The sequence below is a fragment of the Simochromis diagramma genome, unplaced genomic scaffold (assembly GCF_900408965.1).
Source record: "Simochromis diagramma unplaced genomic scaffold, fSimDia1.1 OVJJ01000434.1, whole genome shotgun sequence".
Classification (NCBI taxonomy): Eukaryota; Metazoa; Chordata; class Actinopteri; order Cichliformes; family Cichlidae; genus Simochromis; species Simochromis diagramma.
This window is the reverse complement of record NW_024387090.1, coordinates 20922-29819: the sequence shown is the minus strand read 5'-3', so window position 1 is coordinate 29819 and position 8898 is coordinate 20922. Positions and strand designations below refer to the sequence as shown.

General features: G+C 38.0%; 1 long non-coding RNA gene across 1 annotated transcript; it reads left to right on the top strand.

Annotated features, from left to right (window-relative positions):
• Window positions 1-365: 365 nt before the first annotated feature.
• LOC120742762 lies at window positions 366-1495 on the top strand. The gene is made up of 3 exons (XR_005697948.1): window positions 366-466; window positions 542-627; window positions 702-1495. It is a non-coding gene; the product is annotated as an uncharacterized LOC120742762 (long non-coding RNA).
• Window positions 1496-8898: the final 7403 nt, after the last annotated feature.

The following is an 8898-nucleotide window of genomic DNA, read 5'->3' as shown; positions in this document are numbered from 1 at the left end:
TTCTGATGTATTTCATAAAGCACACACACGTACAGCAATGCTATAACAGTGGAGGTAAACAAAGATGAAAATCTACATAACATGGAGGTTTTGGAGAGTTGGCAATGTTAGCCTAGTACCAGTTATATTAGCCTAGTTAACCTAGTACCAGTACACAGAGCAGCGCTGCAAGTGTTTGTTAAAATGTTTAGGGTAAGTGTAGCCGGATGGGCTACTCGCCCTTTTTCTCTCTCTCTCGCTCGCTCGACCACCCTCGCTCTCTTTCCGCTGCACTCGCTCCTTGTATCATGTGATTGGGTTAATTAGGAACCCACCTGCATATTGATTACAGGGTGGTTTTACCTGTATAAAGGGAAGCAGTTTTTTTGTTGGATCATTCCTCCCGAGCTTCTGGTGCGATACAGCAGTAAATGCTGGCGTACTGCGACGGACTGATCAGCAAGAGCCGATTATATGACAGCTACAGGTATGCTCTCGCTTAACCTCAGATTCCCTCCGAATACTGGAATTTGTGTTAATATACTTTTTCAGCCTGTTGTAGCGCAGCAGTCTGTTTTATTCTGCCATTGCGGAGGGAGGTGTTCGTGTTATCCCCACCAATGAGAATATAGTGCCTCCGGTCCTGGGGTAAGCCGTTAGAACTACTTTTATTAGCATTCATAACTATAAGAGTTTAAGGTTGAATTTATCTGTTGTTTCAGGGTTTCACTGCTGTACTCACCTCTCCATGGCAAATCGCCCAACCTAAATTGGAAAAGAGTGAACTGCCTTCTCAGCCGCTGTTGTGAACTCCTCCTTGGTGGAGTCTGCTGTCTTGCCTTGTCTTATCTTGTTTTTATTAAGTAGGCTTACCTTTTCTTTGGTTCGCCTGGTGTTCTATTTTATTTTGGACTGTTGCTCGTACCCACGCTTCTGTGATCGGGCTGAAGTGACTCTCTGCCCGAGTGTCGTGCTGGGACTCTAAATCGCCTGGGTTGCCGGTCTCAGCCGGTGGGGAGCCAGACCGGCCTACGCCTGAGAATAATTATTACCAGCACGAGTGGTAGTTTGACCCGTGGGGTATAAGCCTTTCCTGTGTGTGCGTGTGTGTGATTTATTTTATTAAAGTTATTAAAGTGTGTTTTAGTTTTTTTTTTATGATCTGTAGCGAGCCTGACGCTCAGTGTCCTTTTATCCTTTTAACATATTTTTCTGTGTTTTATTTCAGTGAACGGAGGACGAGCCAGTGGCCCTGGGACCTCAGGTGGTGGGTCGTTTTCACACTTTCTTTTGTACAGCACTGGGTGGGCTGCAGTGATTCTTTTTGTGTGATTTTCTTTTGGTTCCACGGCTGCTGGTAAGTCAAAGTTCCACGATTGTTTTATTTTTACTGTAGGACACTGTCAATAATGATGCTACATCTTGACTTTTAATATTTTATTTATAAAATATTATTTATAATATTTTATTTTATTTATTTCTATAAATAAAACTGTTTTAATATTGGAAGCCAACCTGCCTCAGTGTGCATCCTTGAATCTGTGCGGTCTTCTTTTATTCCTTTGATCTATTTTTCTTAAATATATTTCCTGGGGGTGCAATTCCCCTAGGTGGCGTTGTCAAGTTTATTATTTTGTTCATAACCCCGCCGACCACTTGGTCACATAAGCATTAACTTTCTTTCAATGTAGGTGCATGTTGAGGGTCAGTCAGTCAGGTTCAGCTCCTGTGAGCGCCCGATTGGCAATGATAAGTGCCATCATATGGCGGCATTGTTGATTTGGGTGGAGAAGAATGTTTCTTGCACTGACGTAGAATGTGTGTGGAAGAGGGTAAAATCATCCAAAGGAGCAGAAATTACTGCCAAGAGAGTGTCTGTGATGACACCATCAACAACACAAGGTCAGTTATTTATTTAAAATTTGCTCTTTGAATGAATTATAATTATAATAATTATTTTCTTAACTTTTAAAAAGCATTGTGTTTTATATGCTAAAATTATTATTTATTTAGATTACTAAAAGCATTTTTTTATTTTATTTTTCAGCTGGAATCGAAAAGACCTGTCACCCAGGAGGACAAGGAATGGGCAGTGGCATCCCTATCGAAATTTCAGCATTTTACTGGGATGGGGTGGATTTTGAGTCCTGAATGCTCCCAGGTACTTTGATATTTACTTTAACATGTGGTATAAATTGTACATGTATGTAAACTCTTGTAAACTACATACATCAGACTGTTTGCCTCCACTGTCCCCACTTTATTTTTTAAATGTATTTTATATACTCTGTACCTGACTTTGTCTATTCTGTGGTCAGAATTCCTTTATGACTAAGTTGTATTTTCATCCCCAAAGGCATGTGATTGGGGGATCCTTCATGAGCCAAAGGCCAAGGAGCTGTACACTGACTGTACTGGTGCAGCTATCAAGGAGAGGGGACTGTTTTTATCTAACAGTAGCCTGCTTGGTGGTTCTCCTGATGGGACTGTCTCTAATGAGTGCATCATTGAGGTGAAATGCCCATGGTCAGTCAGAACCAAAACTGTATTGGAGGCTGCAGAAAGTAAGGACTTTTTCCTACAGCTGGATGAGGCAAGTGGTTCCCTGGTATTAAAAAAGAATCACAACTACTGGCATCAGATCCAGGGCAACCTCTATCTCACAGGGGCGAAAAGCTGTCACTTTATTGTTTGGACTCCATTTGACTTTTTCATCTTGCATGTGGATAGAGAACAAACTTGGGCTGTTAACATTGAATCTTTGAAACGTTCTCCGGGAAGTTATTTTGCCCCATATTTTATCGCAGCTTTGAATTCATATCAGCATGAGTAATTTATCAGTCCAAATGTTTATAGTTAATTTTAAAACTGTTTGTAAATATTTGTAAATTGTACATTTTTTGTCATTGTAACTTTGTAAATATATTCAGATAAATTCTTAAATTATATTAATTTTTGATTTGAAACAATAATGTTTTGGACAAACTGTTCCTGAAAATAAAGAGTAACACATGTATCTGGAATTCTTGATTTTAATTGAAAATGTTTAGCAAGAAAACTGGGCAGTAATCAGGAAGCTGGAATGGAATGAAAAATGTAACAAGCCATTGATAAAAACAGAGTAAAACATTTTACGAATCACAAATGAGACCATTCTCAATTTGAAACTATGCAACTAAGTTGTTTTTATGATGTAACATCCTGAGTATACACACAAAACAATCCAGAACACTTAGGAGTTATAAATAATAAAAGTAAACTTATTCAACAGTTGTATTTTCTGGTCCACAAGTAGTTAGAAAATGACACAATGTTCTTTTACCTCTGAACTCTCACAGGTATAATTTATTCAATTTCACGGAGAATATGTGTTTCTAAATTTGTAACACACACACATACTTTCAAGATCTTATTAATATTTTTTTTTAACTGATGTGGGATGTGATGCAAAATTGAGAAAAGTTTCAGTCTTTGAATGGAACGCTCTACATGTATTCTTGCACAGGAAATCTTCCTGTTGTTGTTCACTTCCTCCTGTGTGAATTGTCCGTTGGTGAGGAAGGACGGAATGTTCAGTGAGACCCCTTCTGGTAGGATGTCCCGAATTGTGAAGCCCTTATCTGCAATGACCATGTCACCTGGTTGTAGATGTTGCAGTACTCCACAGTCAGCTGTTATGGCATTATCTGAGGCACTTCCACCGTACAAGTTGCTTACAAAGGTTATTACACCATTAGGAGCCACACCAATTAGAGCCTTTAGTGTGGTCCATCCTTTGTACTGGCTATAAAAATGACTTTGTGTGTCAAGTCTCTCTGTGTTAGAAACAGAAACTTCCGTGCAGTCAAGCACAATCCTGCAGTTAGGAAATGGTTGGAAGCAATCTGGCAGCGATGTTTGATTCTTGGCTCTCGAGGGAATGTTGTTTTCCAGCATGCCAACATACAAAATGTCATACAGTGCACTAACAATTGTTGTAAAAATATTAGTTACTGTGGCTCTGCTGCAGTTAAACCTTGTTGAAAGGTCTGCATGACCAAAATTAAGTTTGAGCTTCATCAGGGTTAGAAATAACTGGTCAATTAGGGGCATCATTTGGACAATCAGAATGATATTTAAGATCAAATCTGGAAAGAAGCGCTTCTAAAAACAGGACAGAAGCAGCATCAGGCAATCCAGTATAGTACTGGACCCTTTCAGGATTGTCAGATATTTTACTGAATGAGAAAGTCTGCTTCTCTACTTGTTTTTTACGTTTTTCATTCTCTATTCTTAGTATGTCATTCTGAATCTCTAGCACCAGAAGACTTTTGGAAGAACTTGTGAACTTGCAGTAGCTGTCTGTGTATCTGCATTGTTGGAATGATGTAGCTCATCTGATCTTTCACTCTGATTTTCACCAATAGCTGGGACCTGCTCTTTTTTCTTCTTTTTTCTAACAGGGTTGTGGTCATCTGGGAACTGAAAAGACTTCCTGTCGTTCCATGCAAATCTTGTTGGCCCCGCAGCTTTTCCTTGAGGGAAGTGCCAACTGCAGACTCTTGAGTTGCAGTTTGGGGTGAAGTTTTCGCGTCTGTGGAAGTGTTTAAAAAGGCAGAGAGAAATTTCAGATCATACGGTAGCCCTCCATTAGTTATGATTAATAGAAAAAAGTAGAGATAAATAATAGAGAGAAGCTTCTTTCATCCAGATGAGAGAAGCTTCAAGAAACTTAAAGAAGTCCAGATGCTTTTCTTTCCAAGCTCCTTGGCTACGATGACCTGGATGACTGGTCACAGACAGTGACCAGAATTATTCAAATCTTACACATCGTTGTACTAATTTGCTTTTAAGCTTACCAGAAAGATAAGTACTGGCAACCTTTGCTAGCTATTTGTTGGTTAGGTCTTTATTTTGGTAATTAACTGGCACATAGGCTGGGGATTGTAATGTATTTTCTTACATAGACATCACTTTTTGGACATAATTTTTATTCCTCTGAGCGTCAAAAGCTAACTAAGGGTTCTATATATATAGCGAAGTGACCCTTAGCTCTCAATCTTTGCTTGGAGAAATAAAAAAAGACTTCAAAAATGCAAACAACGTCTTTGTAGTAAAAAAAAAAACACAATAAAATCCATTGTCTATATAAGTAAAATTACTCGTAAAAAGCCAGTTTGGTCTTTAGTAGCGGGTGTTAATTGTTCATCACTACGTATATTAGCTAAACTAAAGTAAGAGTCCACTTGCTCTTTATCTTACAAATTTATTCATTCACTTACGAGTTGTAACAACATTATCAACTTCAGCCACTTCCTCTTCTCTCTCTTTTCACAAGGAAACCAGTAAAATGACAGATTAGACTGTTGTTTTTGAGCCAGATTGGTTAAAACAACGAGGAACACAGCATTGCGGCATATTGAACAACGGAGCGTTTAGGCCCCGGAAGTAGGATTCATCGCGTCATCACTGAACGACCGGATACTGATGCTTGAGAGCGCGTGTGATGCAAGTATGTGTAGAGTGTTTGAGCGCGTGATCAGTGGTGAGAAAAACAACTCACGAAACTTAACCTTTCTATACTCGTGGCTCACTTGCACTTCTAATCTATTCGTTTGCACACTTACACACACACAGCTGTGGTTTCCTGTTTTGCTACACTCTGGAGAGCCTCGCCGTTTAACCGGTCTCCTCTCACAGAGAGCAACAGAAAACTTCATTCAGAAAACTTCGAAAAACTCAAGATTGACTGAACTCAGTTCAAAGTTACCTTGGCACTTACCTTTAGATGTGAGAGGTAGCGATGGTCCGCTTGAAGCTGACGCTCCGGTGCGTGTGTCAGAAAGATTAACTGCTTCAGAAGCACTGTGTCGAGGCTGGATTCGTTTGGCCAGAGTCACGTGATTAGTGACGTCTGGAGTTTCATTTAGAACGTACCTTTTTTTTTTTTTTTTTAAAGTTTGACGAGCATCTTGACTTTTGTCTTTGGATATTACAGTCCTGGATATGTGACGTCTTGTTTTAACAGAAATGTTACAGAGAGCATTTGCAGTGCAGTCTTTAATTGCTAGTAATTCACATTTTTTTAGATTTAGACATAAAACCAGATGCCTCAGAGAAATCACTAGTAACACTAAGGGCTGGACGGATTTTGATTTGCATTCTTCAAGAAGAGTGGTGTCATCAGCTAGCTGGCCTGATGATGAGCTCCTTATCAGCTATGGTGATTCCTTGTAAAACAGGTCAAATCTTGGGGTGGAGTCTTAAATCATTTTTAATTTGAGCTATTGCCATTCGTGTAAAAGGTTTTGAAGCTTTACAGAAAAATTATCCAAAGCCAAATTTTTTTCAAAGAGTGGAAAATAAATTGATGTTCAATTGTAATCAAAAGTTTGCAATGAGAACTGTTCGAGACCTAGTGTGGAAGATGTCCAAGGAGGCGAAGTTTCTGCAAGAGAATGAAGATTCGGTTTAGAGAAGACTTTTGTAAGGAAGACAGAGAAGCCCGCAAACGTCTGTGGCCGAGAGTGGAGGAAGCGGGATATTGCTGTCATCGAATGGTCGTCAAATCAAAGAATGAAAGAACTTTATAATACTTAGATAAGAAGGTATAACTTGTTCAACTAAATTTAAGCCGGTAACTTGCTCAATGGTCCTTAACTTTGACTGCATTTATTAGTTAATAGGAGGTAAAACGTTCCATTGCTCTACTCTAGTTATTAAAGCTCTCTCAAGCTATATTCAATGGTTCTTTCAATATTTTCTTTAAATGTTCGAGGTTTAAGAAATAACATAAGCGTAAAGTGTTTTTTCTTTTTTGTAAGGAACAAGCCTAACACGAATTGTTTTTTATTTCAAGAGACACACAGCAGTAAAGATGATCATATATTTTGGAGAAAGCAGTGGGGAAGCGATGATATTTATTTATCTCATGGTAACTCTCATTCAGCAGGAGTGGATATTTTTCTACATCGTTTTAATGGAAGAGTTATTGATCATAAAGGTGATAAGGAAGGTCATTGGTTAACATAGAGTCGGATGATACTAAGTACATTTTAGTAAATTTTTATGGGTTCAACAATAGAGCTGAAAACCGGAAATTAATTTCTGATTTGAAAAAAAATGATAGAAGAATGGAAGATCATTTATTCAATAGAAAAGTTGTTGTTGTTGCAGGTGACTTTAATTGGCACCAGATGAAAAAACTGGATAGATTTCCAACTAAATATAACTCTTCTCATTTTAACCAAATAATAATGGATTTCTCCTGCACCCTCAACCTAATCGAATAATAGGGTTATAGTCATCAATAAGAAGTCCTTATTTAAATCAGACTGGTATGACAGCGGTGTATGTTTTGTTGTTGATCTGCTTGATAAAAACGGAAACTTGCTATCTTATGAAGAATTTATTGATAAGTATAAATAAACATTTTATTTAATAATTATAATAAGGTTTGTAAAGCGATACCCACACCATTTGTTAAATCTTATCGTAAATACTTTAAAGTATTCACTAAGAACATGCTTACCTTCACTGACGATAGGTAATACCTCAATAAATGACAAACAATTTAATAATAAGTTATCTCTAATACCTTTAAGCAAATAGTATTCTGCAACTACTGTCAATGTCAGACATGACCTTGATAGCATGTTGAAAGAAAAGTCATTTTCTTTTTACCTAAAATACCCACTTGCGTCTAAAATGAAAGAAACACACTTCAGAATCATCCGGCATTTATCCAGTTGGAGAATTCCTGTATAAAAGGTTTAATTTTGAGGACGACTCTTGTGCTTTCTTTTTCCGATCCAGAAAACACTAGAGCATCTATTTTTCACTTGTTTCACTCAGAATTTCCATATACCTTCTTCATCTAAGGATGTTCTTTACTTTATGGACAATCTGGATTCTGAAATCTCAGATGTTGTCAATTTTGTAATAGTGCTATGTAAGTTTTTTTATTCATGTATGTAAGTGGAAGAATGCCTCTCCTATGTTTACCGTCTTCTTGAATTACTTTTGTCAATATTTTAAGTCACTTAAGCTTATTTCAAATTGAATAAAAAAACTGCTGTACTATACTGTAAAATCACAAATACTTGCTATTCTAATTTTCCTGCCTGTGTGAAAAGGTCTATGTTCCTTATTACTTTACCCTAGAAACTTTTATTTTCTCCCTGTAAAGTTATAATGACTTGCTTTCACCATCTTTATAATGTAAATTGTTACAATTCTGGTCTGTTTCCTTGACTTGTTTTGTATATGAAAATTTTTTCAATAAAAAAAAAAAAAGTATTTCTGAGTTCGCGCCATACCCCGATTCATAGCGGAAGCCGTTTTTTTACTTCTGCTTGCGCTGTTGTTGACAGTTGCGGGGTTACACCTTCACTGTTGATAAAGATTTCTCTCACTGCAGTTTCTTTTACCTGGAGTAAATGGCAACACATCGAAGGTGGAGACACAGTAGAGATGTTTTAAAAAGCAGCGAGGACAGTTCAGTTGCAGTGCCTCACCCGTCACTTCTCACAGAGCGGATAGATGACATGAAACTATGGCCCGATGTTAGCTACGTCGACATTATTAATTACCTTGTATTTTCCGAAGGCGTTGATGGCGAGGAATTACATATTTACAAGAGCACCGAGGTGTATAATTACCTGCACAGCAACAAATTGATAAAGTACTGCTCAACAAACAAGGCGACTTTATTTTTCTTAAAGCAGATGTAGAGCCGAGCCAAAGCATTAATCAAGCGAAACACTTAGCATGGGTAATGCTAAGAGAAAGTGGAGTAGTGGAGACAGTCGGCTGTTCCTGTATCGCCGGATTAGGGAGATCACGTAGTCATGCGGCTGCTATTCTGTGGAAGGTATATCACTTATCTGGATATTACAATGTTTAAATCACTGAAACAGAAACACTGGACTGGTCAAAGGC